We start from the raw sequence: 15,961 nt of genomic DNA, 5'->3' as shown, positions 1-15,961 counted from the left end.
GACCAGGGGCCAGGGCAGGGGGGCAGCAGGTCCACCCACACCCAGGGAAGACCGCTCTCTCTCTCTGCTTCCCTCTCAGCCCAGAACCCCCCTACTCAGGCATGTACACTGACCTGCGGTTACACTCCTCTGTACTGGAGGGATGGAAGGGAGAGAGAGAGAGCGAGTGAGTTCAGATCTAGCACAGTCACTAACGAGAGGATGGGTAAAATGGAGGTGACAGAGCAGAAGTGAGATGCTCCTCCTGACTAACTAGCTAGCTAGATACACCTAGTGGTGAATAGTGATTCTATTTTTTCCCCCAGTTTCTGAAACTCTCCCTGTTTCTGAAAATCTCAAACACAATAGTAACACTCACACCAATCACCATGTCATTCCATGCATCCCAAACGTGGCGTATCATCCATCCTTACAGCAACTAGCTCTTTGGAAGTGCGTTATGGTCCCGAGATAGCTAGAACCCAACTGAGATAGCTAGAACCCAACTGAGATAGCTAGAACCCAACTGAGATAGCTAGAACCCAACTGAGATAGCCTGAACCCAACTGAGATAGCCTGAACCCAAGGCTTGCTGTGGCTATAGCCATCGCTCCTACTATACAGCTGACACGAGAGCCAGCTAGCGCAAGCTAACTTATTGCTACCTAGCTTGATACTGTTAGCTATGAGCTGTTATGGTCTGGTCAGTGGTGTCGCTATGCTATGTGCACTCATCCACCTAGGCTAGGAGGACCGGGGATGTTCAGCTAGCTCACTGACGCCAACATTAGAAACAGTTGTCTAACTAGGATAGCAAAGTGAACACATCTCACCTGACAGAGACATACTTGGAATAGAGGCGATGGACATTCAACGTGCAAAGTAATGAGCATGCGAACACAAACTAGCACAAGATAGCTGCTTCTTGTTAGCATAGCGTAGCTAGCGTCCACTAGCTAACAACACAGGGTCTGGCTAGTTAGCACTGACGTTAGCTCACTGGCTAGCTAGCAGGGCTATTGTCCAGTTTATGAAGATATAGACAAAGTAACGTACAGTCGTTTGAGCAGAAGTTGAGTGCAGGTTACTAACCTGGTTGGATATAACGTCAGTTGGGGGGCAAGTTGACAATGTCTTCTTTGAAGCCTTTAAATGGTCTTGTAGCTAGTTAGCTAGCTACGCCAATGGACTGGGCAGGGTAACGTTAGAGCTACCTACTAGCTAGACAACAACTGGCTAGCTGACAGCTAGCTAGGTCCCCATCCGACACCAGCTAAACGGGAGCTAATAGTAGCTAGCTAAGGGCTTGTGTGTCGTGGTGGGTTGTTATAGGGCGTCCAGCGATGCTCTCCTGATCAGTGGGGTGGTCAGTTCATCCGACAGGCTGGTTCTCCAGCGGGAGGTCCGGTTAGGAAGTTGCTTCCAGTGTGAATATGATGTGTTATGTAGCCGCAATAACCAAACTCATATCCGGCAGCGTTCTGGACAGGGATTTCAAAATAAAAGGTCGCGAAAAACAATGTGCTTTCTGTGATTTGACTGTGAAAACATGTAAAAAGAACACTTTCTGTCCCGAGTCGATAAATAAAATAATGCATGATTAGAGAAAGAAATAGTAATCAATTTAAACTAAACATTATTTGCAGGTTGCATATGTATCCTGGTTAAAGGTGCCAACAGATAACATTTCTATGTAAACTAATCATTAAAAATCAGTATATAAAAAAAACTAGAATAGGTACAGCCTGGCTTATGGGCTGGGGCTGGCTTGTTTCTCTTCAGGAATGGTTAGTAGGAACTAGCTAGAAATAGCTGTGAATTGAAATGACATGAAATCGAAAATCTGCTAAATTAAAGCGATAAGTCAATAAGCGATTTCCTACGGCTAGATGGCAGTAAGAGACTTGTTTATAAATGAAAGGCCTAAAACGTATAATATGTACGTTTAAGGCACGGGGGCCGAGCAAAGTTAAGGGCCGTAATTTGACAACACAGGCAGAAATACTGGAATAACAAGACGTGGCGACTGGTAGAGGTGAGTCATTGAGGTTGGATGCTATAGGGCACTACAGTAAGTAAGTAACCTTGAGAACCAATGGTTCTTGAGCCTAGTGGCCCATAGGGCAGGAGTCTATCTCCTGATTCCTTAGCGTGAGACATTCGGACGCTATGTCCAATGAAACAATCTGCTATCAGGTGGTTTAAAAAAAAAGATAAAAAAGTGGGAAAAAACAAAATGTTATTGCAGCTTTAAGATAGGTCTTGTCATCTGGACACATCAGTTCCAATACTTCCAATACTAATTCAGCACAATAAGACACAGCACAGTAGCTTGTTAACTGTCGGTGGCTAAAGCAGTTAATTAACGTTACAATGATGATTCCTGTAATGCTAGCTATTTTGATGCAGCTAACTTTACAGAAATCATTGTAACGTTAGTTGCAGTACATGCATTGCGAGTTGAATTCCAGGATGTGAGAGGTTTCGTCTAGATGGGTTAATTTCTTCTAGGTGAGTGATAACAACACTGCCAGTCACTGGTCTGGGAACAGCTAGTCAGTTGAACCCCAGACAAACATGCAGCTGGAAAGATGGCCATGCTGAGACGTGCATAACGCTGGAAGGGTGCACAGAGGTCAAGGGTATCAGTGGAGTTATACCTTTGCATGTGTTACACTTTCTACTGTTGTACGTAAAATATTGCCTAATCATGTTTTATACTCAATATAAAACAACACAGATATAACTTAATTCCCCCCCAAAATACTGTAGCCTTTACATCACAGAAAACACAACTGGATGTGTAAAATTTGCACAGAACACATAATAGAACAGAACACACAATAGAACAGAACACATAATAGAACAGAACACACAATAGAACAGAACATACAATAGAACAGAGCACACAATAGAAAATAGACCCATAGAGTAAAAAAATAAAATAAAAATTAGGCTGCATCCTGTCTTCAGTTCCTCCTTCAGTCTATCCCACTACACCCTAGTAAACTCTCAGTTCTACAAATAAATACAGTAAAATAGGTCTACTCAAAGTAGGCTACTATGCAGTAACAATGTAGATTAGTTTATTGACAAAGTAGGAATACAGTTCCCAGGAAGAGTAGATTTCTGAAAGATCAACTGAGAAGCGGCTCAAGTTGGGTTGAACTCTTTTTGCTGTTCTTCTTCCTCCTCCTCCTCTTACCGTATTCTCACTCCTCTGCCTCTTCAATTTTGCCATCCATGGCTCTCCAACCCAGAGCTCATCTGTGGCCCTTTTACAATATTACACTAATAGCACTTACAGATTTGCCATTCAAACCATACCAACTTAGAAATGTAGGCTAAGTGTAGCCATTTGAATGGCAGTATGTTCCGTGTGAACACAATGTGATTTTATTCAAGAAGATTGTGCAAAAAAAAGTTCAGCAGAATTGGATTAGAGAGTTGGTAGCCTACATGAGTTTCAGATTGTGCACATTGTGTGTTAAGTTCCAGTGTTAGTGTGTAACGATTTAGATAAACTGTAACCGCAAGAAGCGGCTCAGTGTAGGCCTACACCTTAACGAGTAGCCCCACCAACCAGCACGACACATTTCAGCATGCTCTTATTTTGAAGAGATTGCGTTGTCTAGCTCGTTCGGCGCCAAAACCGGATATGCTATTGAAGCTTATTGAGGTATAATTCACGCTACTGTTGGTTGCTTTCTTATATTGGTTCAGTCTTATTCGCAATTGCCAGCCGCTAGGTGGGGCAGTCGAGCGAGTTTCTCCTTAGTTTAGGACTACTCATAGATGGGGCGTTATGTTTAATAAAATCACAAAACGTCTCCAGTATGCATAGTACCAGTACCACACCGTCGTTGAATAAATCCCGAACAAACATTTTAAAATGCATTTTCTGAATCTGATCATCCATCTGGCTAGATCAATTGATAGTGCAATGGGCCACTGATCAAACACATGTTCATGAATTGACAATCGAAGCTTTGTAGCCTGGCCTAACATGATATTTCATGTCCAAATTTGTGAAATAGCCTATATCAGTGTTATTTAAATTTTGAAAGGTTAAATCGTCGGCCACAAATTGCACCTCCATGGCCACTTCCATGAACCCTGGCTCATGTAATTTTTCACAGGAAAATGAATAGCAAGCTTAACGGTTAGCTTCTTATCAGAAGCACGCATTTCCCCCTTTTCAGCTTTATTTATTTATTTAACAAACTCAGGGCAGAGTAGCTGATCCCTGTTGAAGGAACACCAGTCGGGAGAGCTTTTCATATGGATACACAGTAGTGAAGCAAGCAAAACAGCGCCTGTCCGAGAGAGGAAATTCTAGACGAACTCCCACATCCTCAGGACGTTCCACATGTGCACCACCGCGGAGCACTGCCTGCTACAGGAACAGTAGCACCGCCTTCAACCGCAAAGCCCTGCGGAGGCTTGATTGATTGATCGATTGATTAATTGGTTAATTGATTGATTGATTGATTGATTGATATATTGAGGGTGGTGCGAACGGCCCAACACATCAGACAGCTTTATCCCGCAGGCCATCACACTATTGAACTTCTGAGCTGTGTATACTGTAGGCCTACATACCATCTTCCAGTAGTGCATACATGTATCGTATGTCCATAATGTGTTGTAATAGCCTACCTGGGTTGTAGTGTGTAGGCTACAGTATTGTAACCACCCTCTATAAGGTCCGTTAACAGCTCCACCAAGCAAGCTAGCTCTCTTCGTGTTGCGGTTATCAGGCCGGGTTTGGAAGTGGGAGGTCGTTCAGCTTTCTGAACAAGTTCCAGGGGTTTATTGGCTGATGCCGGGGCCCCAGCAAGGAGAGAGTTACACTAGTCCAGGCAAGAGATGACCAGGGCCTGGATGAGCACCTGCGCCATTTCATCAGTGAGGGAAGGGCGAATCCTCCTGATGTTGTAGAGCAGGAATCTACAAGAGCGTGTGATGGATGTGATATGTGCAGAGAAGATAAGATAAGACAATATTTAATAATCCCCGTGGGGGAAATTTGGGGTTTCAGCAGTGGAAAGGGTACAGTAGCAGTGGGAAAGGTACAGCAGAATAGATAGATAATATACATAATAAATCAAGTTAGATTACAAGGGGAAAAATTACAACAAGCTGAAAAATCTATTTTTTAAAACTACACACATACATACATACATACATACATACATACATACATACATACATACATACATACATACATACATACATACATACATACATTCAAACAAACAAATAACAGGACCAATTAGGTGTCATCGGCATAGCAGTGATAGGAGAAGCCATGCGAGCAAATGACAGAACCCAGAGATGTAGTGTAGAGGGGAAAAAGGAGAGGACCCGGCATGGAGTGACTCTGTTACTGCAACGAGTTCAGTTTTTCATGGTCATCTAGATAAAATACGTTATTGGCGATCAAACTCATTCTACAAAAAGTATATCTCTCATTTCATCATATGCACATGCCCATATGCACAATAGAACATAAAATGGGTCTCATTTTGAATTTCTCCCAAATCGCACATCTAACAGAGCCTGTTATCCTCTAGGACACAATTTCACCTGCCTGCCTCTTTGACATTTGGGTACATTTTGCTCAACATAATAGGGTTCCACAATGTAGTTGACGATATGTTCTTAATTTTAGCTTATTAGCCTACCATATGTCTACGGACCATTTTTCTTTATGCAGTAGGAAAAATGTATCTAATAGCTTGGATATTGCATCATAGTCTATTATGAAAAATAAAAGATTCGGTTATAGAAAATAGAGACTTTACCTCCTTGGCCCAGGGGTAAGCATTAGATGTTTCCCAATTAAAATATTTCTAGTGAGCAATATGCTCAGGCATATTTACCGGTCTTTTCCATAGACAAATAATCTCACATTTTTGTCTAATGCTTGATGATTCCCATCCCATATCACCACAGATGTCCATAATTGGCGTGAGTTTATGGACTCCCAAAAATTAATGGATGGCCCTGTACTGAACAGTATTCGGTTTTGCTTGTTCATTAAAACCCCAGACACCATCTGCATATTCAGAGACAGGACATACTGTACACAGGACGTATGCAATTGTGTAAACAAATGAAATCCTAGGTCTTTACAGGTTTTCACTTTGCTCAGTACTGAGCCCATTGCTCTGTCAACTGAAAAAAACAAATACAGCATGGCCACAGACGGATTATGAAATGATCGGCCCTTGGGCCCAGACACGTAAAGGGCCCCCCCACACGTTTCATTTATCACATTTTTGAATTTGCCCAATGAGATGGCATCCAATTTGCAGATGATTTGAGAAAACTCACAATAAAAGCAACTTTATTCAGCTTGGTTTTGACTCGAGGGACCTCAACTCTGTGGGGAGGACTTACTTTTTGGATTTCTCCCCAAAAGAGTTGAAGGGCCCATATTGCATGGAGTACTCAGCCCCTCTAAAGTACTATAAACACTCACTTAAAAACTACAGGTACAGTATCATGATGGTTTCTTTCTTGTGACATCTTCAAAGTGAATGTTTAGGCTATTGCTTCAGTTTTTCAGCTGGATTTTTGAGGCTCTGTTATGACTAAGCCTTTTGACTATGCGACAAGAAATGCAAAGGGCCCCCTGAGCTCTTGGGCCCCTGGGCCTGGGCCCGGTAGGCCCGTTCAGTAATATGTCTTTGAGTATGGCCTCTTTAAAGGTCAGGTGTTCATCCAAGGTCAGGCCAAGATATTTGTATTGCTTAGCATATACAGTAGCCTACCAATACTACTGGTTCAAAGTTTCTTCTTTCCACAGATTGTTAACTGAAATGAACAATTTGTGTTTTCTCCTGGTTAATCACAAGGTTCCATTTCCAACACCAGTCAGCAACAATTTGTAACATTTTCTGCAGGTCTTGTTTACATTTAGCTAGTAAAATTATTATCGTCTGCATATACTGTCGTAATATACCAACAATCATATCTGCAACTTTAATCTCCAAATTTGATTCTTTTATTTGAATAGCTAAATCATCAACAAAAGCAAAACCAACCTGCCCTAAAATCATTAATCTGAACACAGGCAGCGGGTGCTCGATGGAGACACATAAAAGCCGCATTAAGTTGACCATTTACACCTGATTTAATACATCTGGTTTCCAGAAGCCATTTTGCTAATCTACAAGCAGTCCTGACCTTTCTAAATCAACTAATCTATTATTTAGAAGAGACAAATATAATTTAGATACATTGCTGATAGGACCTATGACTCTATAACTGAGTAATAATTTGGGATCACTTTTTGATGATTTGGGAATAGGCTTTATGATAGAATTATACCATTGAGCTGGAATGGTCAAAACAAAATTGGAATAACTCAAACAAAATTCTAAATAATCTCTATGACTTCAGCACTTTATAAAACATCTCATCAATCCCAGTAGATTTCTTTAGTTCAGACTTTTTAGTTACTTTTTAACTTCCTCTATAGTAAAGTTTGCATTCAAATATAAAATGCAGCCATAGGAATCAGTTCTCATTTCATTCTCCAATTCCACCTTTGACGCAGTTATATCATTCAGAAAATCATCATCAAAGGAGGAGTAATTGCAAACAGAAAATAAATCAGCAAAATCCTTTTCCCATTTTTCTAACATCACATGTACTGTGTATGAGAGCTTCCCCACTTTCTAGTTTTACTTACATGAATATTTCCATTCTCTTCCTGGTGCTCGATAATTTCTTTCCAAATTTGTATGTGTTTGTAACTGTTCAATGTATAGGTGCCCACGATATTAAGCCATAGGATATCAATATTTATTACTATTTTACTATTATGTCCAATGTACCATATGTTGATAATGTCTGAGTGTATTATGTATATCGCCTGTCGTTTGTTTTTAAAAATACGTTTCTACTGTAACTGTAACTGCGCATTGAAAGAACTTGCCCACCATGCATGCAAAATAATGTAATACTGTAGCTACACTCATAGGTTCACTGTAAATGATTAAATCCTCTTGGGCCACTCAAATGACCTCATATGAGATGAGGGGGACACACTAACCCTGCTACCAGATCAATATGTTTGAAGCCGTGTTGTGGAGGCTCTTGAATAGAGGAAGCTGTGATGGGGATTCATTCTACTTATTGGGCTTTGCAGTGATCTTTTTCAGTAAAAGTCAGCTATCCTCTATACTTACAGTAAGCTTAATTCTCTATTGGATTCTCCAATGCAAAGAGTATAATTACCTGCCATTTTAACTTGGTTCCCAAACACTTATCTGTCATTAATCTGGAGTCTGAACTTCAGTATTCCTGCATCTCCATTCATCATAACTTACTATGAGCTACGGCTGGTGATATTGGATGCATTGTCATGGTGACAGACCTATCCATCCACCTCCATCTGTTTCAGCCCATTAACCCAGGAGATGGGACTACATCTGGTGTAGACGCCTTCCCAGAACCCTCTAATCCTGATAATCATCTTGCTCGTCTGTCCCGAGACATTCCCTTTGTATGGTCCACATTGCCATGCCAACAGCATGCACTATTCAGATCCAAGTGTTATACAGCCATAGGCTGGGATGAGGGTGCCAATGATATGATTTCATCCTCATTACATGATACTTGCTGTCATCAGAAACAGCCCTTAAATGCCGATGACTAACATTATGGCGTGATCATTTCAATTGTCCATTATAAGAACATTGCATATACTGTATGATATGCATTGCTTTTCACTTTAAATAGTTTAATGACGGCTGTAACTACCCATGTCTGGTTTCGCTCACCTAATTTATTAATTAGCACACCTGGGCCGTCGCTTTTGAAATGTGCAAGTGACCTTTAGGTTTCTCCTTTCAGTGGAATGCTCAAAGGAAGATGTCTGTGTGTGTTTATTATGTATTTTCTTTACAGTATTTTAAATGTATTGAGACATTGTACTCCCTAAAGGCCACACTGATCTGTGCAGAGGAAAAAGTGCCAAGGCATGATTATAACAGAGTGAACCCTGAATGCCAACTGTCAAAGTGACATAGCTTGCTACCGAGAATTGTTATTAATAACCCACTTTTCATGAAGTCAGAATTTGTCAAGACATGGATTTCAGAGACACTTTTATCAGCTCTAGTTATTATTGCACTGCAAAAGGAGTATGAATAAAGCATTGCAAAATCATAGCACAATATTAGATAATGACTGGCTAGTTCTGAAGACTGTATGCTAATGCTGACTGCAGAGGTGTACTAATACCTACAGCTAAAGGGTAACTACAGTATACAGCAAAAACATTTTTTGTGGAATACCAATGTTTTAGACTTACAGATATTACAAGATATACATTGATTTAAGGGGTTGGGAAGATGCTGAAATTGGGGCAGATAGTTGCCCTTTAAAGGGTAAAAGGGTAAAGGAGAGGACATCATGAGGGATGATTGCGTTTCATTTTAGAATGTATGACAAATATGTCCTCAGCCACCAATACATCCTGCTGAGAGATCCAAATGCCAAGTTCATTAGTGAGCGCTTTGAAGTGCCATGCAAACACATCACACGCATTTGTAGTCCACAACCGATCGATTTCAAAGCTTTTAAATTCACCTTGTTTGCAACCTCCAGTAAGACAATGCGACATAAAAGAGTAATCACAGAGCAGGAGTATCCTGATTAGGACCATTGAATGTGTGCAGGCCTATTCAGTGGACTGCAGCTGGCAGGTCAGAGATGATGAAGAACTCATGTTTTTTTATACTTGCAATTGAGGAACATTGCCCACACAACCAATGCCAATCTCAATCCATTCATGTTCAAGAATCATTGGTGCTCCCCTGCCCACCCTCCACGACTTCTCAAGAATCAGGAAATGGGCAGGCAAAATCATTACAGATTCCTCACATCCTGGACACAACTTTTTCAACTCCTCCCCTCTGACAGGTGCTACAGCGCCCTGTACACCAAAGCTATAGTTCCACACATAGGAGCAGTTTCTTTCCTGCTATGCCATAGCTACTGTTGTTTCTTCAGATATAGTTAAGACTCCCTGCCTCACATGTATAAATTGTTCATTTATTTTTAATTCTGTGAAGCACTTTGTGACTGTGTCTGTGAGAGGTGCCTGGCTATACCAGATACAATGTACTTACTGACTTACTTAGGCCTACTTACAAATATTGTAGGCTACAATACTCAATACATTATAATTTAAGTTCCATACGCGGTGTACAATGTACATTATCGTTTGCACTACTACACACCCTTGCACTTTATGTAGCCTATATTGTGTGTCTTTCATATAATCTGTATATTGCTTGTATATTGTAATATGCAGGGTTGCCAAGTTTAACCAAAAGCTTGGAGTGAGATTCATCCCCTTCCCGTTAATTTGATTGTCGGGCGAGTTGTTGACGGGGGGAGGGGTGCTGGCAGATATTTTTGATTTCTCTGCGTGAGAATTGTGAAGTGCGGCGTGAGAAGAGACTCAAATGCGTTAGACGCTCAATGCGTGAGACTTGGCAACCCTGATTGTCTGTATTGCTTGAGAGTCACCAACGGCCGGAAACCAAATTCCTTGTGTGTCAACAGCATACTTGACCAAAACAAAAGAGCTACTGTGAGAAGAATGGGGAGAGTACTAGTGACACTGAGTATGTACTGTCTTTTTAGTATCTTAAAGGATAATGTTCGTTTTTGACAACCTGGACCTTATTTACGGCATATTATAAGACGTTTGACTCACCGAGATAACTTTGGTGTAATTCGGAGGCCTGTAGAAGAAATTTAAAATCCAGCACGAGCCAAGTATATCCACGTAATGGCGGCGGACGGGGCACCGAGAATGCAGCTTCTAAAAATTTTATTTTCGGTAGACTATGGGGGGGAAGTTCAATGTTATGCACGTGAAGTGTCGCATATGTGAGTCGAGTGCTGGATAGCTAATAAACGAGCTGTTGCTCTTGTAAAGACAAGCCTCCGATTGATTAATTTACATGATGTCAGAAGTAAAGTAGTTATGGCAAAGTTTTACTTAACAACAAACTTTCCATTTGATAAGCCAGGAGAATGGCCCGATTGGAAGCAGCTTTTTGTAAGGTTCAGAACTGCTACCAAGTTGGATAAAGAAGAGGGCGCCGTGCAGGTGAGCAGCCTGATCTATGCCATGGGAAGCGAGTTGGAGAACATCTACCGTTCGTTTACGTTCGCCGAAGATAGACACAGCAATGACTTTAGCAGGGTGCTTGCAAAGTTCGACAAGTACTTTGTACCGTGACGGAATGTCATACATGAACATGCGTGTTTCCATGAGTGTGTTTAAAGACCGGGAGAAAAAGCAGAGACTTTTATCAGGGCTTTGTATGAACTGTCCGAGCATTGCGAATTCGGCGAGAGTAGAGATGAAAACATCCGCGACCGAATCGTCGTTGGAATACAAAGAAGTCTCTTGGAAGTTGCAGCTGACGAAGGACCTGACACTAGTGCTGACCATAGAGACGATCAGACAGTCAGAGGAGGTTGCTTCTCAGATCAGCATGCAAGGAGAGGTGGTGGGGGCGATACACGAGGTCACTCAAAGCGAAAGCGCTACAAAGGCCACCCTGGTAAGCCAAAAGGGGAAAATAAAATGTGGAAAAGCGTGGCATAGTAAGGATGAGGACTGCCCAGCTAAAAAGTCCACATGCAATACCTGCAACAAAGTTGGACACTGGAGTAGAGTGTGCAGGAACAGGAAAGCAGTGAGTGAGGTCAGAGAGCAAACAGAGCAGCAGCAGTCCGAGTCATACTTCCTGGGGTCTGTGAGCAAATCAGGTGGGTCACCAGAGCAGTGGGCTGTCAAGTTGCTGGTGGGCTCTACACCAGCTGACTTCAAAACTGACACTGGGGCGGATGTGAGCATCATTCGTGAGGAGACCTACCACTCACTCATCCCTAATAGACCACTGGAGCCTGCGGATATACCACTAGATAGCCCAGGTGGTGAGCTGCAGTGCATAGGACAAATCCAGAGCACTGTGACCTACAAGGGTAAGACTCACCCACTCACAGCTTATGTCATCCGAGGGCCTACTGTAAACAACCTACTCAGCAGGCCAATGTCAGTGAAAATGAATCTAGTGAGGAGAGTGGAAGAAACTGTGGGCAACAGGGAACACAGTGGACATGTGCAGGCATATGGTGAGCATGGGACATTAAGGACTGAACCAGTGAGGATACTGCTGAAAGACAATGCTCAGCCATGCGCTGTACACACAGGACGACGTGTACCTCTCCCTATGCTGCAGAAGGTCAAAGAGGAGCTCCAGAGGATGGAGGGGAACGGCATCATTGAGAGGGTGACACAGCCTACGGACTGGTGTGCACCCATGGTGCCAGTCCTGAAGAGCACAGGTAAAGCCCGCATCTGCGTTGATCTCAAAAGGCTGTCAAAAGAGAGCAGTACATCCTGCCCACTACTGACGAGATAACCGCAAAGCTAAGCGGGGCCACAGTCTTCTCTAGACGCAGCCAGTGGGTTCTTCCAAATACCATTGCACCCAGACAACTGTAAGCTCACAACCTTCATTACACCGTTTGGCAGGTTCAACTTTAAGCGGCTGCCATTCGGGATCACGAGTGCACCTGAAATCTTCCAGAGGAAGATGATGGATACTCTGGAGGGTTAGAGGGTGTCGAGGTCTTCATGGACGACATTCTTGTCTATGGGGCCACAGAGATGGAGCATGACAGTTGCCTGGAGAAGGTGATGCAGCGCATAGAAACAGCTGGCCTGAAGCTCAATCGGGACAAGTGCTCCATCAGACAGAGTCAGCTGCGGTTCCTCGGGCACATCATTGACCGGTCTGGGATCCGGCCAGATCCTGAGAAAGTGGAGGCTATCTGACAGCTTTCTCCAACAACAGACGTGCAGGAGTTGAGGAGGATACTGGGAATGGTAAATTACCTCGGCAGATATGTCCCAGACCTCTCAACAGTAGGACAGCCACTGTATGAGCTCCTAAAGCACAAGAACGCATGGACATGGGGTCATGCACAGCAAACAGCTTTTGAACGCATCAAAGAGCTGTTGACCGCAGCACCAGTACTCGCCTTCTATGATGTGAGCAAGCCAACTGCTGCGTCTGCAGACGCAAGTAGTAACGGGTTGGGCGGCATGCTACTTCAGCTCCACGGGGAGCAGTGGAAACCTGTGGCATACTGCTTGAGACGCCTCACTGAAGCAGAAATGCGCTACGCCCAGATAGAAAAGGAGGGTCTGGCGGGCATGTGGGCGTGCAAGAGGTTTGACAGATACCTCAGTGTACTGGGGCGGTTCAAGCTAGTAATGGACCACAAGCCGTTAGTGCCCCTCATTAACAATCACAGCCTGGACAATGTGCCTCTACGTTGTCAGAGACTCCTCATGAGGCTCATGAGATTCAATGCAGTGGCATTGAGTAGGCTCCAGGAAAGACTCTGGTCGTTGCAGCGCACAGTCCAATGGCCAAAACTGGTGCAGACCCTGAGACACACAGTGAGGTAGCATGCTATGTGGCTAGTGTAGTGGGGGGGGATCCCAGCATCCGCAAGCAAGATGGTTGAAATCAGAGCGGCGACAGCAGTTGATGCTGAACTGCTGTCAGTCATGAGGCTCATTAAGATGGGATGGCCTGAAAACCTAACCAAAGTGCCCATGGATGCGAGAGAGTATGTCCAAGTGAAAACTGAGCCGTCTGAGCACAATGGTCTTGTCCTAAGAGGGAGTAGGATTGTCGTGCAGAGGAAAATGAGAGGAGAGATCCTTCAGAAAATCCATGAAGGGCACCAGGGCCTAGTAAAATGTAGAGTGAGAGCGTGTTCATCAGTGTGGTGGCCGGGACTCTCCACAGAGATAAACAAGCTTGTGACGTCATGTGAGGTGTGCTGTGAACTGAAAAGAACACAACAAAAGGAACCTCTCATGTCCACGCCACTCCCAGCTGAACGAGTGTGTAAGCCAGTCAAGAGACTTGATCTGTAGACTTATTCTGATAAAATTGACTTTGAGGGCTATATAATGTATATGGGGGGGAAAAAATGTTGTTGGCAATGTTGAAAAGTTGGTGTTGAAATGTTGCTTTGAGATTGTGAACTGTAACACTTAAAGCTTATACAGTCATTGATTGAGATAGAGAGACCGGTATGTTGTGATGTCTCAAGTTTAATCAGTACAGTAGGTGCTGCCTGTAGCAATTTTCATTGAGTGTTCATTTGGTGTTATAGGGGGGAGATGTCATATACGGTAGTATGCTATATGTAGGCTAGGCAGTCTAATGCGCCTGCGCATGTACTGGGGGTATTACAGTAGACTATGGGGGGGAAGTTCAATGTTATGCACGTGAAGTGTAGAATATGTGAGTCAAGTGCTGGATAGCTAATAAACGAGCCTTTGCTCTTGTGAAGACAAGCCTCCGATTGATTCATTTACACTATAGATACAGCGGTGTGTGAAACTAGTTCGGCTACTATATCTGAGACACTACGGGAACCAATTATTAATGTGTGCAATATACGGTTTTCTACAACGGAGAGTTTGGATACTTGATTCTGATTGGCTAGCAGCCGTTGTAAAATACTCTGTAACCCATGGCTGCGACCGCATAACAATTAGTATTAATGCGCCGTTAATCTCATTGACGAGGCCATTGATAAATCAAGCGGTAGGCTATGCTTTGCGTAGCAACCACTCGCAGCAACCTCGTCTTTTTCGTATCCTATTACTAAAACGCACTCATCAGTCCGACTCCAACACTTCCACACTCCTACCAGCAAAAACGAGTGCTCAGGAGAACTGTTTTAATAACTACACTATAGCTGGAAATGTTCACATAAACGTGAACCACCCGAATTATGCCTATATAGGCTTATGTGAGCAAGGCCAACCCAAATAGGCGAGATAGCCTATGTTGCCTGGCAACCAAATTCAGAACTATAGCCTATCGTGGAAGATATGTAAAATGATGAGAATGATCGGTAAATAAATTATTGAATGTTACTACTTGTGTGTGTTTTTTGTGAATATATATGTAGTAACCGTTGTAGAAAAGCTACGAGGGTTTTAACAACGCCCCGTAGCTGTTGTAAAATCCTGTATAACCCACTGCCTCTCATGGTCAATTGCTTAATTATACAACAGCTAGGCTAGTTCCGACCGCGCATTGTGATTGGCTAAGACGCATTCCAAGCCGTGCTATAGCCACAGTATACCAACGGGCAAATCACCGGTAAACGTATCACTACGCTTTGATACATTGGGTGCATTAAGTAGCTGAGCGCTCAGTGAGCGAGTGTTTTTTTTTTCCACTTAACGGTCTGCTCTAACAGCGCTGAGTTACTAGGAGACGAGAACTTTAATCACCACCTGTTGTCTTTCTGCCACTATAGCTAACGTAGGTCCAATACGTTTTTTTTTTTTGACCCGCTGAGAAACATCGTTACAACGCTAACGTCGGCAAATTATCAAAATGGAATTTAAATGTAATGTTATTTATTTACCTTCACGTATACGTCGAAGTTCTTCTTTGCCATCCGACAGCCTTCCATACCTTTTGGCACCCATCTTTATTTTATTGTTTTGTTCAGTGATGATACTATGATAGTGATGATGATACTACCCAATGGGTGCGTTAAGTAGCTGAGCGGTCAGTCAGCGATCAGTGATCAGAATTCACTTAAAGGAGTAGTAAAGGGAAAAATCATGTTTAGCCCTGTTTTAAGGTTACTTATGATCGTATACAATGGTTCAGATCAAAAAGTTGACAAAACTAGCACTTTTGAGAAAGTCTGATAATTGCTCTACCATCGTTTTGGTCATACAATGGATGTGGGTGGGCACCTTGAAAATCATTCAAAAAACATGTTAAACTCTCAATTTCAAAGACAAGAAACTAACCGAGGTGTTAGTTGGCGTTCTGACATATAATTCGCCATAAAGTAAGATTCTAGTTAATCTGGAAAGGCTTTTTTA

The sequence above is a fragment of the Borostomias antarcticus genome, assembly GCF_949987555.1.
Source record: "Borostomias antarcticus genome assembly, chromosome: 22".
In the NCBI taxonomy this organism is placed as follows: Eukaryota; Metazoa; Chordata; class Actinopteri; order Stomiiformes; family Stomiidae; genus Borostomias; species Borostomias antarcticus.
Note: the sequence above shows the minus strand (reverse complement) of the source record.